General features: G+C 48.8%; 1 long non-coding RNA gene across 1 annotated transcript; it reads left to right on the top strand.

Annotated features, from left to right (window-relative positions):
* Positions 1-4,075: 4,075 nt before the first annotated feature.
* LOC122331696 lies at positions 4,076-6,914 on the top strand. The gene is made up of 4 exons (XR_006248271.1): positions 4,076-4,197; positions 4,616-4,720; positions 4,925-4,997; positions 5,104-6,914. It is a non-coding gene; the product is annotated as an uncharacterized LOC122331696 (long non-coding RNA).
* The last annotated feature ends 6,308 nt before the right edge of the window (positions 6,915-13,222 follow it).

A 13,222-nucleotide genomic window follows, 5' to 3' on the forward strand; every position in this document is an offset into this window, starting at 1 on the left:
CCTTGATGGTAGTAGGTTTCGGCCACTCCTGCACTGCCCGGATCTTCTGGGAATCCATTTCGAAGCCCGCAGGGTGTAGCCCAGGAAGTGAACGGAGGTTTGGTGGAAGTGGCATTTCTCCAGTTTGAGGTATAGATGGTGATATCTCAGGCGCGCTAGAACTTGACGTACGTGAAGGCGGTGTGTTGGCAGATTGGGGGAGTAAATGAGGATATCGTCAATGTAGATGATGAGGAATCGGTTGAGCATGTCTCGGAAGATCTCATTCATCAAATCCTGGAATACAGAGGGACTGTTAGCGAGGCCATACGGCATGACAAGGTACTCATAGTGTCCAGAGGGAGTGATGAATGCTGTTTTCCACTCGTCACCCCTGCGGATACGAAGGAGGTCGAGTTTTGTGAAGACGGTGGCTCCACGAAGGTTCTCCAAAGCGGCAGGGATGAGAGGAAGTGGATAGGCGAATTTTACGGTTTGGGAATTGAGGGCTCGGTAGTCAATGCAGGGTCGGAGACCACCGTCTTTCTTCGCCACGAAGAAGAAGCTGGATGCGGCTGGCGAGGTAGATGGGCGGATGAAACCTTGCTTGAGGGCCTCCTCCACGTACTCCTCCATCGCTGCCCTCTCCGGGACCGATAAGGGGTATATGTGGCCTTTGGGAATCTTGGCACCTGGCAGTAGGTCGATGGCGCAACACATCCTGGAAATCCTGGTAGGGTTCGGGGATTGGGGTATCGTGCTCGGGCTACGGGCTTTCCACTGAAGTGGATCCTACGGGCATGGAAGGAGGATTAGAAACAGGCAGGGGTAGATCTTTCAAACAGTGTTGAAAACAGGAAGTACTCCATTTCAGGATTTCACCGGATCTCCATCGGATGTCAGGCTGGTGTTGTTCCAACCAGGGTCTCCCGAGCACGATATCCACCACAGCGTTCTCCAGGACGAGGAGTTGGAGTTCCTCCAAATGAAGCAGACCGATCTGGAGGGTGAGCGGTGGTGTGGTGCGGTGTACGTGGCCCCGGCCCAGCGGGGTTCCCTGGATGGTGCTGATGCGGTAGGTGGTGTCATTGGCGTGAGAGGGAATCTGGTATCTGCGGAGGGTCTTAGAGGATATAAAGTTTCCGGCAGCGCCGGAGTCCACGAGGATGTATACTGGGAACAATCGGTTTGCATGGATTAACTGACCAGATATATGCGGTAGATTGGCTACTTGGGGAGTGAAACGAATCGTACTCACCGCCGGGCGCGGGGGTCGGACAGGACAGGTGTTGAGGCGGTGATTCGGTTGTCCACAATACAGGCATAGGTTAGCAGCAAGTCGGCGGGTGCGTTCGGAGGGAGTGAGATGATAGGTGTCCGTGATCTTGGGTTCGTCGGATGGGTTCGGTGATGGTGAGGGAGGCAGCTCTGGCGGTGGACGGGACGTAGTACAGGCATTGAGATGTTGGGAAATACTGATCGTCTTGTTGATGAAGGTTTCTAGTCCCATTGTATCATCAAAAATCGCCATTTGTTGGCGAAGCGTCGGCTGTAACCCCCGGCGGAATACGGAAAGCAGCGCCGGCTCATTCCAGCCACTAGCCACCGCCAGAGTTCGGAATCGGATGGCGTAATCATGAATACTCGCGTCTGCCTGCCGGAGGTTAAACAGTTCATCATGTACAGACAGTATTGTAGTAATGGGTCCAAATACCTCCTTTAAATGAGCCAAAAAGTTGGTAGCAGAGTTGACAACTGGGTTTCGGGCGGAATAGAGAGCCTCCGCCCACTGCAGCGCTCGTCCTTGCAATAGTGCGATTATGAAAGTCACTTTAGCCGCTTCGGAGGCGAATTGGTGAGCCTGTGACTCCAAATACAGGGAACATTGGAGCACGAAGCCGTTACAGGTTTCTCTCTCACCGGAGTATGGTGATGGTCGAGCGATGGGACATGCGGGAGCTGCAGTGGGTCGGGAAATAACCGCGTGGATAGCCGCAGCGAGCTCGTGCAGTGGATCTGGCGAGCTGGTGGTTTCCGCGTCAGTACTTTCCTCCATTTCATCTTTATAGGGCTGGGATTCTGTCACGATTCAAGGAGAGACGAGGCAGGCAGACAGGAGAACACTTGAGTAGATTTAATTAAACTTAGGAGTGGCGTAACGCCGAGCAAACATAAGCTCAAAACAAAAGTAAAACACAATGCGAATACTCAAGTGCAGGAAGTCCGTATTCGAAAGGGGTAATCCTCAGGAGATCGCTAGAGATAGCGCAGGCAGAAGCTTGCGGAGGTGACTTCAATCCCAGCCGATGAACGACTGGGCTTTCGGTGTATATATGGGGTTGAAGTGATTACTGACAGGTGTGGTGAACAGGTGACTAGAATTCCGGGGATGATGAGCGGGTGATTGGCGTGGGAGACGGTGATCTGGCGGGTGTGTTTGTGACACAATTGCATTATAAATCATTGATAATCATTATAAACGAGTGAATAAAATGGTGATTTTAATGCAATAGTAAGCCATTTTAACACGTTATAAATGCTTAACAAGTATATTTATTACCACGTATTTCACTCAAAACCAGATTCCTGAATTATTTCATAAATGCAGCAAAAGCTGCACATGGAAAGTGGCTTATAGAAATAAACTCACATTAAACAATTCAGAAACTCGATGAAGTATTCCATCAAACTAGCATCAAAAACATACATATTTTTATTTTAGCATCCACTCACCTGCTTGATCAGTAAAACTGCAGGGGGTCTTTCAGATGAGCCAACACAGACTTTACGATGTCTTCTACTTAGTATTTTTGTATTGTTTCTAGTCAAAATATTAAAAAAAAATTCCTAAATCAACATACCTTTACTATATAAGCAAAAAAAAACAAAAGATAGTCTTGTTTACAGGTGACAAAAATGTAAATTAAGTGCATTTTGCTTAAAACAAGTAAAATATCTGCTATTGGGGAAAGTAAAAGCATGAAAGAATGAATTTATTTTTTTACAGAATTCAGTTGAAGCATGGTTGAAAAGCAATGTCTGACATTCATTGGTTAACATTCATAGAATTTTATTTTCATTATTAATTTTGTCAGATTAAAGTTATTTCTGTTTCCATTGTGAGTTTTTCTTTCATTGACTGAAGGGTACCAACAATTTTGTCCACATCTGTAAATATGAATTCTATGTGTTAATGAATGGTGCAGATGCACAGTTGTGGTTACTACACTTACTGAAGTATGTATGACTCTTTCGATGATATTAACGACTGCACTCTTACTAAATGTGGACATAAATACAGTTCATAAATAACATCTCCAGAACTGCTTCAAGAAGTACTTCAGGAGTTTTTGACTCTTTTATTTGAGTGAATCTTTAATGTAGGCCAGGGGTTCCCAAACTTTTGAGCCCACGACCCCAAAATAACAATGCCAGTGACTCGTGACCCCCACTATCCTCGGAAGTGGTTAAACATCACAATACTCAGAGGGCGTGGCACAAACAAGAGGGCGTGGCAATGGGAAACAAGGGGGCAGAACAGGAGGGGCACATGGCACAAACAAACACAAGGTCTCTGACACAAGGTCTCCGACATATCACAAATAAAGACACATTAAACAGAGACAAGACAAACGAGGCAATCAGGACAGGATCCTGACAACAGTCTTTACTTCCACTCACTGGGGGCAAACACTATTCCTTGGAACAAATCAAAACATTCCAGTCCATGGACGATAACTGTTGTTCTCTATCTTTACAGAGAAAACTTATTAGTCTTTTATTTCCCAATCCCTTTACCTCCAAGTCTATCTTATAAATCTCTTTAATTGCTGTACGTCAGTGATCACTGCCTAGTCTTTATACAAACAGACCCAATTATTCAGAGTCTGACTAAACCAAAACTGGATCTGAAGCAGACTCAAGAACTGATGCGCTGCTTCTTAAATATCAGTGTCTGTAATGTCTTTGTTGTTTATTTTTGTTGATGTCATGTAATGGTTTTATATGAAAAATTGAATGGTGTTACATTTTGCCGCTCTGTGGTTGCATGTACATTAAACATTTATTTTGTTTAATGCATCTTTGCTCTTTCTTTCAGCTCATTATCTGACAGAATCCCTCTGTTTCCGGAGTGAATTCAGACTATAAAAGAACGAGCATCAGTTCACAGACACCATCATCTACTGATGAACATCTTCAAGACACAGTCTGATCCAGGTAAGATCATGTGTTCTCTTATAATGTTGCTTCAGTAATAATAGAGTTTTATCATTATCATGTCATAAACATCTTGTAATTGTCATTATGATTGCAGTTTAGGTCAAAGAATAGAATGGACTCACATAGTGTACTCAGCTCTGTGTGAGACGCAATGGGAAGATAGGTTGTGTTTATACTTTGATTTGTACCAACAGCGTATCTTTCTATTGCGTCTAACACAGAACTGCATACATTATATGTGTTCATAGGATGATGTTCAAAATATCACTACAATGATGTTACGGTGCTGAATCATTGACTGAAGTCATTAGTTTATTATCTTTATTTTGTCTATACAAAAAGTATTCTTTAACCTTCCTAATGTTATGAACGAAGCACATGGACTATTCAGATGACGTCTTTCATACTTTTCTAGATCTTGAATGTAATCAGTCACGAGACTCCTGGTTTTCATCAGAAATATCTTCAATTGTGTCCTGAAGACGACCAAAGCTTTTACAGGTTTAGAAACGACATAAAGGTAGATGATTAGTGAGTGTCACTCAAAACAAGTTTTTCACTACAATTTTTTAATTACAGATGGTTTAAAAGACACCGACTGAATGTCTGAGTGTTTTATTAGTGTTTTAACTCTGGATCCTCACACATCTGCTTCTGTGGATTCCTGTTTATTTTATTTCTCATTAATGTTATTGTGTTCTGTTCATCTCTCTCATTATTTCAGCATATGTTATAACTGTTGCTCAATAAACACCATTCACTGCAGCTTCTCCAGTCGTCTTGATCCTTACATGACAGTAAGATCTCATTATTTCAATCAGAAATCATACAGTCATACTTCACTACTAAATGAACTAAACATTTATTCACATCTGTTTGTATCTCAACTGTGTTCTTCATCAGACTAACAACTAGAAAAAGAAACACAAACCAACTGTTCAAGTCCCGTCATAAATGTAAGTTGTTCAGTATTTAATGCTTGTTTATTTAACTATTTTTATTGAAGCAATGTCACACTAGCTGTTGTGATGTGATACTGAATATTCAGAAAACAATCTTACAAATTGTTTAAATAATATATTTTTTAGCCGAATTAGTTTAAACTTCAAGATAAAATGTATCCTTTTTAATGTATAATGTATTTTTATAATTTTGCAGGAACAGATTAACTAAAAATGCTGATTCTGTCATCATTCACTCAACGTTCAGATTCATTTGCAAGCTCTTCATTTAGAATGGTCTAACAGGCAGGAAGGTATATCTATATCTATGATCTCTATAGGAGACAGAGGCAGAAACATAAACAGTACATGGCTAGGGTCGAGACAGGCAGCGAGTTGGGAACATCAGGGTCGAAGAATCCAGATAAGGGGTCAGGAGGTAGGCAGCAAACAATCAGAGAAACAGTCCAAGATAAGTACAGGAAATCAACACAAGGAATAGTTCTACGCCGAAGTCTTCTCCGTGGTCGGTGGGGCAGGCTGATCCGGGTGGTCAGCGTGGAGGTCAGTGGTCAGTGAGTGGTCCAGGATGTCCTGGGCATTGACCCAGGATTACTCCTCTGGCCCGTATCCTTCCCAGTCAATACGACATTATAGAACCCGACTTCGGCATTATGAATTGAGTATCTCCTTTACTCAGTAGGTTTCCTCGCCGTCAATGATCAAGGGAGGGGTTTCGCTCTCCACTGCATCGTCTGGGTTCCTCTTTCCTCTCGGGCCACCGGATACAATGTCCTCTGGCAGACCATAGAAGCGGAAAACAGATTCATTAATACCTCAGCTGTTTCCCAGGCAGTGGGCATTTTGGGAAGTGGCACGAACCAGCAAGCCATGGTTAATGGGTTACACCTGTGCAGGTAATCAGTCCTAGGTATGGGGCATAATGGGAAATGTAGTTAGGGACAGTTAGTACTTAGGGGAGGTTTCTCTTCAGTGGCCGTCAGAGAGAGCCACAGAGGCGCGGTTAATGACACGTATCAGGACATCTGTTTTAGGAATGTATTTGGAGATTGAAGCATTTCTTTCATATTAAATTAATGACTGGTTTCTCAGAAATTTGGGAAACAATGGAACAAAGTAACATCAGCATCAATGACTCAAATGAATCAGACTGGCTGTGGGAATTTTACCGGAAACAAGTTTACGCAGAACGTGTATTTGTCTGAATCCTTTCAGTCATTGAGATTCCAGTCATGATCTCTAAATGCTTTGTGTTTTGTAGTCAAATCTCGGCCTGCTGCATTGGATTTTGTTAGTCATTTGATACTTTTAAATCTCTTACAGGTCATATGTATGTTAATAGGAACAACAATCTTTTATGGCATGTGTTTCTTTTGAATGATATCTTCTGGTTTCTCATCCTATCTGGTACAAATCTCACCAATCACTCAAACTCTCCCGTTTTATTTCTGTGATCGTCTGGTTTGTGCCTCTGAGCTTTGCAAAAATACACCCAACTTTTATTTAATTTAATGATCTAACCCTAAGTATATAACCTGAATCTCATTCATTAAACAACCTGCAGCTCAGTTTAACCTGCTGCTAAATAAAATTCTAGGAAATGTAGGTTTATTTCTAAAATTGTTATTAAAACAATTGATAAAAAGTGATTAAATCAGTGCATGTGTTCAATGAATCAGACTTTCTGCATGCCAGTGTTTATATAATGATACCCTCCAAACTAATAGAGATGGTCATGTGTCGTCACAGTGGCAATGCATTCTGGGAATTTAGAACACAAGCTTTACAGAGGAGACTGGAAAATTTAGTTAATGTAGACAATAATATTATTTAATCTGTATATTATTGTACTTAGGATTGCTATGAGTGGTTAAGGCTCATTTTACATCATGTGCCATACCGCTTTGCATAGCCGCTGTGAAAAACTGAAAAAGTTAGTTATCAATGTCTGGATGAAAACCCTTGGCTTTTGATCAACACTGTTTCTATACAGTAAAAGTTAGTCATTCCAAAACAATTCAAATAAGATATGGCTTAATTAATTAATCTCTGTATATTGTGACGAAGGCCCCGAGGATCGATCAGCGCTGTCTGGGAACAAACACGGAACACCTACACCAGCCACTCAACGACGGATTCGCCACACCTGGAGCTCATCAGCCGCGGGCCAGATAAGCCCGGCCAGGCGACGGCTTCAGTGAGCCACGAGACTCGGAAACGCAAGCCAACCTGTTGTCTCTTTCTTTGTCTCCCAGAAGCTACAACGTGACGGGCCTGCCTGAGCTACTTTCCCTACTACCTCACAGTGGACTCCCTCACGTTACTAAGCACGGAAACACAGAGACGACTCACCGCTGCACTCACCGGATTCACCGCTACACCACCCCGACTCACCGCCGCACTCTCGCACGGACTCACCGCCACCTTCTGTGTATTGTCTAATAAATACACCCTCCGGGTTTTCACTGCACCTGTTTCTCTTGTGCTTCCTCTGCCTCGCCACAAGTGGTGGAGAATGCGAGCAGTTTTTAAGCGCAAGAGAACGGAGGAAACAAAGAGAAAGGAAGAGCGCTATCGCCGCCTCTATTAAAGGTTCCCCACAACATCAACTTCTCTCTTTGTTTTCCCCCAGGCAAGCGCGCTTCCGGCGAAGATGGAGGAATTCTCCAACGCTCTCAGAGGTTTCCATTCGCCAGCAACAGATCGTCGAGCATTTGGCTACCCGCCAGAACGAGACCGAGCAGGAGCTCGCTGCTCTCCGCGCGCGCCACTCAACCACGCCCGCCGTGCCTGATCCCCGGATGCAAGCCACACAGCTGCTACCCAAAATGGCCGCCAGCGATGACCCTGAAATATATCTCGAGATGTTCGAGAGCGCCGCAACCACGGAAGGATGGGACCGGAGGGATTGGGCACGCGCGCTGGCCCCGCTGCTGTCAGGAGAGCCCCAGCGCCTATTTCAGCATGCCGGCCGACCTGGCGAATGTATACGACGACCCAAAGAGGGAAATCTTGGGCAGGGTCGGTCTATCACCGTCCGCGCAGCCCAAGCCTTCCAAGAGTGGGTCTTCCAGTCTCGCCAGCCGGCAAGGACCCAGGCCGAACTTACTCGGCTAGCGCAACACTGGCTCCTGGATGGGACACCAACCCCGCCATCATTGTGGAAAGGGTGGTGATAGACCGCTCCCGCGGCTCTCCCCCGAATTATCGCCAGGCGGTCGGTATGAGAAACCCCAAGAACGCCATGGAGTTGGTTGAAGCTGGCGAAGCCGCGCAGCGCCGAGAGGCCGAGCGGGCGCCATCTTTTCCCGGAGGGTGTCCCAGGAGCGACGACGCGCCGGAGGGCACCCGCGACCGATGGAGAGGGCGGCGGTCCCGACCCGTGAGAGATGAGCCGATGCCAACCGAAGAGGCTTCCAACTCCTCTAGAGCGTGGCTGGCAGGCTGCAGTCTCCACCGGAGCTTCCTCGCGCCGCACCGAAATCCCCATCGCCTGAATGGACGAAGTTCAGAGCCCTCCTTGACTCTGGCAGTACCATCAGCCTGGTTCAGTCCCGCCTCCTACCCCGCGCACGGAACCGCTGGAAACGGCTGCCACTGACCTGCGCCCACGGGACACCAGGAAAGTCTCCACCCGCCTCATCACCGTGACGATTTACAGGAGGAAGCTGGTTCCCTGGAGGTGGGCTCGTGACAGGACCTGCCGGTACCAATCATCCTCGGGCGGACTGGCCGGGTTTCGAGGAGGCGCTACACACCGCGACACAGCCTGTCAGCCCCCAAAGCCCTCGCCGGAAGAGGCGAGAGGGGAGAGGAAACCGCCGCCCTGCCGTTCTCCTAGCATCGGACAGCGGAAGAGATGGTGAGTCCCCTCCGAATACTACTAATGTATTCTTTGATGTGTTCCAACAGGTAGTCGGAGGGGGCCTGCTCGGCGGGCTCAGCGGGAGGATGACCGGCTCAAGAATTGCTGGAACCAGTACACATTTCATGGATGGAGAAGAGACGCGCCCGGCCCCCATCCTCTTCCCCATTTTATTGTGGAGAACGGCCTACTTCATTGTGTCGCCCAGCGGAGGGGGGAGGAGAAACGGCTCCTGGTGGTGCCCCGAGGGAAAGTGGACACCATCTTGGAGCTCGCCCACGCCCACCCGCTGGCCGGACACCTCGGGGCCGCCAACACTATCAAGAGGATCCGGGACCGCTTCCACTGGCCGGGGCTCGACGGAGATGTGAAACTGTTCTGCCAGGCCTGCCCCGAGTGCCAGAAGACTCTCGCCCCGCCACCTCCCCTAGTCCACTTATCCCCGCTGCCCATAATCGAGGTGCCCTTCGAGCGCATCGGGATGGATCTGGTGGCCCGCTGCCGCAGGTCTGCCCGCGCCACGAACACATCCTGGTGATCGTGGACTACGCCACCCGTACCCCGCGAAGCCATCCCACTCCGCAAAGCCACCGCCAAGGCGACGCCCAGGAGCTCTTCACCCTGTCCACCAGAGTGGGGATACCCGGGAGATACTGACCGACCAAGGCACCCCCTGCTCATGTCCCGAGTGATGGCCGACCTCTGCCGGCTGCTACGGATCCAGCAGCTGGGCGCACCTCAGTGTACCACCCCAGACGGACGGACTTGTGGAGCGGTTCAACCAGACACTGAAGCAGATGTTGAGAAGGGTTGTCTCCGAGGACAAACGGGACTGGGACCAGATGCTCCCCACGTCCCCTCTTCGGGTGTAGAGGTGCCCCAGGCCTCCACCGCTTCACCCCATTCGAAAGTTGCTGTTCGCCGACAGCCGCGAGGCCTGCTGGACGGGCAAAGAGGCCTGGGAGCAGCAGCAGCAGCCGGATGCCCAGAGGTCGGTCGAGAACACGCCCAAGCCATGCGGGACCGAATTGAACGGGTGATGCCCCTCGCGGGAGCACATGACGCAGGCCCAGCAGCAACAACAACGACACTATAACCGCCTCTGCACAACCCCGGGAATTCAGGTCGGCGACCGGTCATGGTACTAGTCCCCACCAATGCTTGCAAATTCTGGCCACCTGGCAGGGTCCATATACCATCCTGGAAAAGGTTGGCCCGGTTACTTACCGAGTCCGCCAACCAGACCGCCGACGCACCGAACAAATATACCACATTAACTTGTTAAAGAAGTGGGTGGGGACTAGGGAACACCTTTCCACACTCGCCATTCAGGAGGGCCCGGTCGTCGACACCAACGCCTTGCTCGCTCCCGCACAGAAGACGGAACTCCAACATTTGGTCGGTCAGTTCTCGGATGTGTTCTCGTCCACGCCCGGGCAGACTAACCTCCTCCAGCACGAGATCCGGACCCTCCCGACGCCATCGCCCGCAGCGCCCTACCGATCCCTGAGGCTCGCCGGCGCAGCTATTGAGGAGGAGGTAAACCAAATGCTGAAGTTGGGGGTGATTGAACCATCGACGAGCCCGTGGTCCAGCCCCATCGCCCTGGTTCCAAACCGGACGGCACCCTCCGCTTCTGCAATGACTACCGCGACTCAACCAGGTCTCCGAAGTTCGACGGATATCCCATGCCCCGTAGACGAACTGCTGGAACGCCTTGGAAGGGCCCGGTATATCTCCACCTCGATCTCACCAAAGGATACTGGCAGGTTCCGCTGTCAGAGGAAGCCAAGCCAAAACGGCTTTCTCCACCCCGCGCCACTGGCAATACCGTCCCTTCCTTCGGTCTACACGGGCACCAGCCACCTTCCAGAGACTAATGGACATCTTACTCCGACCCCACCAACAGTACGCCGCAGCCTATCTCGACGACCTTGTGATTCACTCGAGACCTGGGAAGACCATCTGAGCGCTGGGCGGAGGGTGCTTCGATCTTCGACGGCTGGACTCACCGCCAACCCCAAGAAATGTCACCTGGCGCGCTTGGGCGTAAGTACCTGGGTTACCGAAGTTGGGCGAGGACTGATCCGCCACAGGAGAGTAAAGTCACCATGGTCCAGGAGACCCCGAGGCCCACCAACAAAACCCAGGTACGCGCCTCTTGGGGTTGGCAGGGTACTATCGTTGTTTCATCATCCCCGACTTCTCCTCCATAGCCGCCCTCTGACAGACCTGACCAGGAAGGGGCAGCCTGAACGGGTTCTGTGGAACCCCGACGCGGAGGAAGCGCCCAGAGGATTAAGGCCGCACTCACCTCAGACCCTGTCCTGAGAGCCCCCGGACTTCGGCTGCCCTTCCTGCTACAGACGGATGCTTCTGATGTGGGTCTGGGAGCCGTGCTGTCCCAGATCCAGGAGGGTGAGGAGCATCCGGTCTTATATATCAGTAGGAAGCTGACCCCGCCGAGAAGAACTACGCCGCGGTGGAGAAGGAGGCCCTAGCTGTCAAGTGGGCAGTCCTGGAACTGCGGTACTACCTCCTGGGCCGGCGGTTCACCCTACTTACCCGACCACGCACTCCCTCCAGTGGATGGCCAGGCCAAGGACACGAACGCCAGGGTGACCCGCTGGTTCCTCGCGCTCCAGGACTTCCACTTTGACGCAACACCGCCGCCGGGACAGCCAACGCCAACGCCGACGGCCTATCGCGGATGTGGTCGGCTTTTGCAGGTCTGTCAGGGGTCACCCCACCCACCCCAAATTTCCTCGCTATTACGCTCTGCTTTATCCACCAGGACCAGGACAGCGCTTGGGGGAGGACGAAGCGCCCCGAGGATCGATCAGCGCTGCCCTGGGAACAAACACGGAACACCTACACCAGCCACTCAACGGACGGATTCGCCACACCTGAGCTCATCAGCCGCGGGCCAGATAAGCCCGGCCAGGCGACGGCTTCAGTGAGCCACGAGACTCGGAAACGCAATAACCTGTTGTCTCTTTCTTTGTCTCCCAGAAGCTACAACGTGACGGGCCTGCCTGAGCTACTTCCCTACTACCTCACAGTGGACTCCTCACGTTATTAAGCACGGAAACACAGAGACGACTCACCGCTGCACTCACCGATTCACCGCTACACCACCCCGGACTCACCGCCGCACTCCCTCGCACGGACTCACCGCTCACCTTTCTGTGTATTGTCTAATAAATACACCCTCCGGGGTTTTCACTGCACCTGTTTCTCTTGTGCTTCCTCTGCCTCGCCACAATATATATAGTGATTTTCATTGAAAAGTCCCCACACTACAAACACATATGGAAATATAAATAATGATTATCAATAACTAAAAATGCTGATTTTACTCAGTAAATGTGCTGCTTATGGAATGTTTTCAGATAATTAACACAAGCAAACTGTGTTTGTGGTTAGAAGGGAAACAGCTAAAACTGGAGGCTAACAATGAAATACATTTTCTGTTAGTTTAATTAATGTCTACACATACACCAATCCTAAACTTACCCTTACACCAATGTGACAAGAATGATTCCTTAGTGATGTATAGCATAATGATGTATGTATAGCATAACATAAATAGGATACAACTTAAACTCAGTAGTTCTAGCTATTAACAGCATATTGAATGAGGAATCGTGACAGCCCTATTGGAGATTTGTCAAAACTCAAATCATGATCACCACAGCTTTCCCTCTTCATATTAACAAACTCACAAACGGTCTTTATTAATGTTGTCTACTGTCATCAAGATCTGTATGTAAAAAAAAAATACTACCAGAGCAACCCCCACAGGACACCGCGGGCATGATTTAATCTGGGATTGATGTCTCAATGAGAATGAGTACTAGAGGCCTATACAGGAATGGGCTGTAAAAAAAAAAAAAAACACTTCTGAAGAGTAGACACATTCAAGCTAGACTGAAGAGTTCTTTAGCTGTAGAAATGTTGTTTATTTTTGGAGTAAGAAGGGACAGGTGCTCAACCCAAAGAACATGTCTTTCAGAGGGAAACATGTAGGTGGGAATGTAATGCTGTGAGGATGTTAAAGACTGTCTGGGACTCTCTTTAGAGTCGAAGGAATCATGAAAACAAGACTACAAGAAGATTTTGAAAGATAAATGGCTTGGGTCAATGTTATGTCTTTCTTAATGATAGCCGCTCAAAGCATACCTGTTAGTGAGCT

Source organism: Puntigrus tetrazona, unplaced genomic scaffold (assembly GCF_018831695.1).
Source record: "Puntigrus tetrazona isolate hp1 unplaced genomic scaffold, ASM1883169v1 S000000001, whole genome shotgun sequence".
NCBI lineage: Eukaryota > Metazoa > Chordata > Actinopteri > Cypriniformes > Cyprinidae > Puntigrus > Puntigrus tetrazona.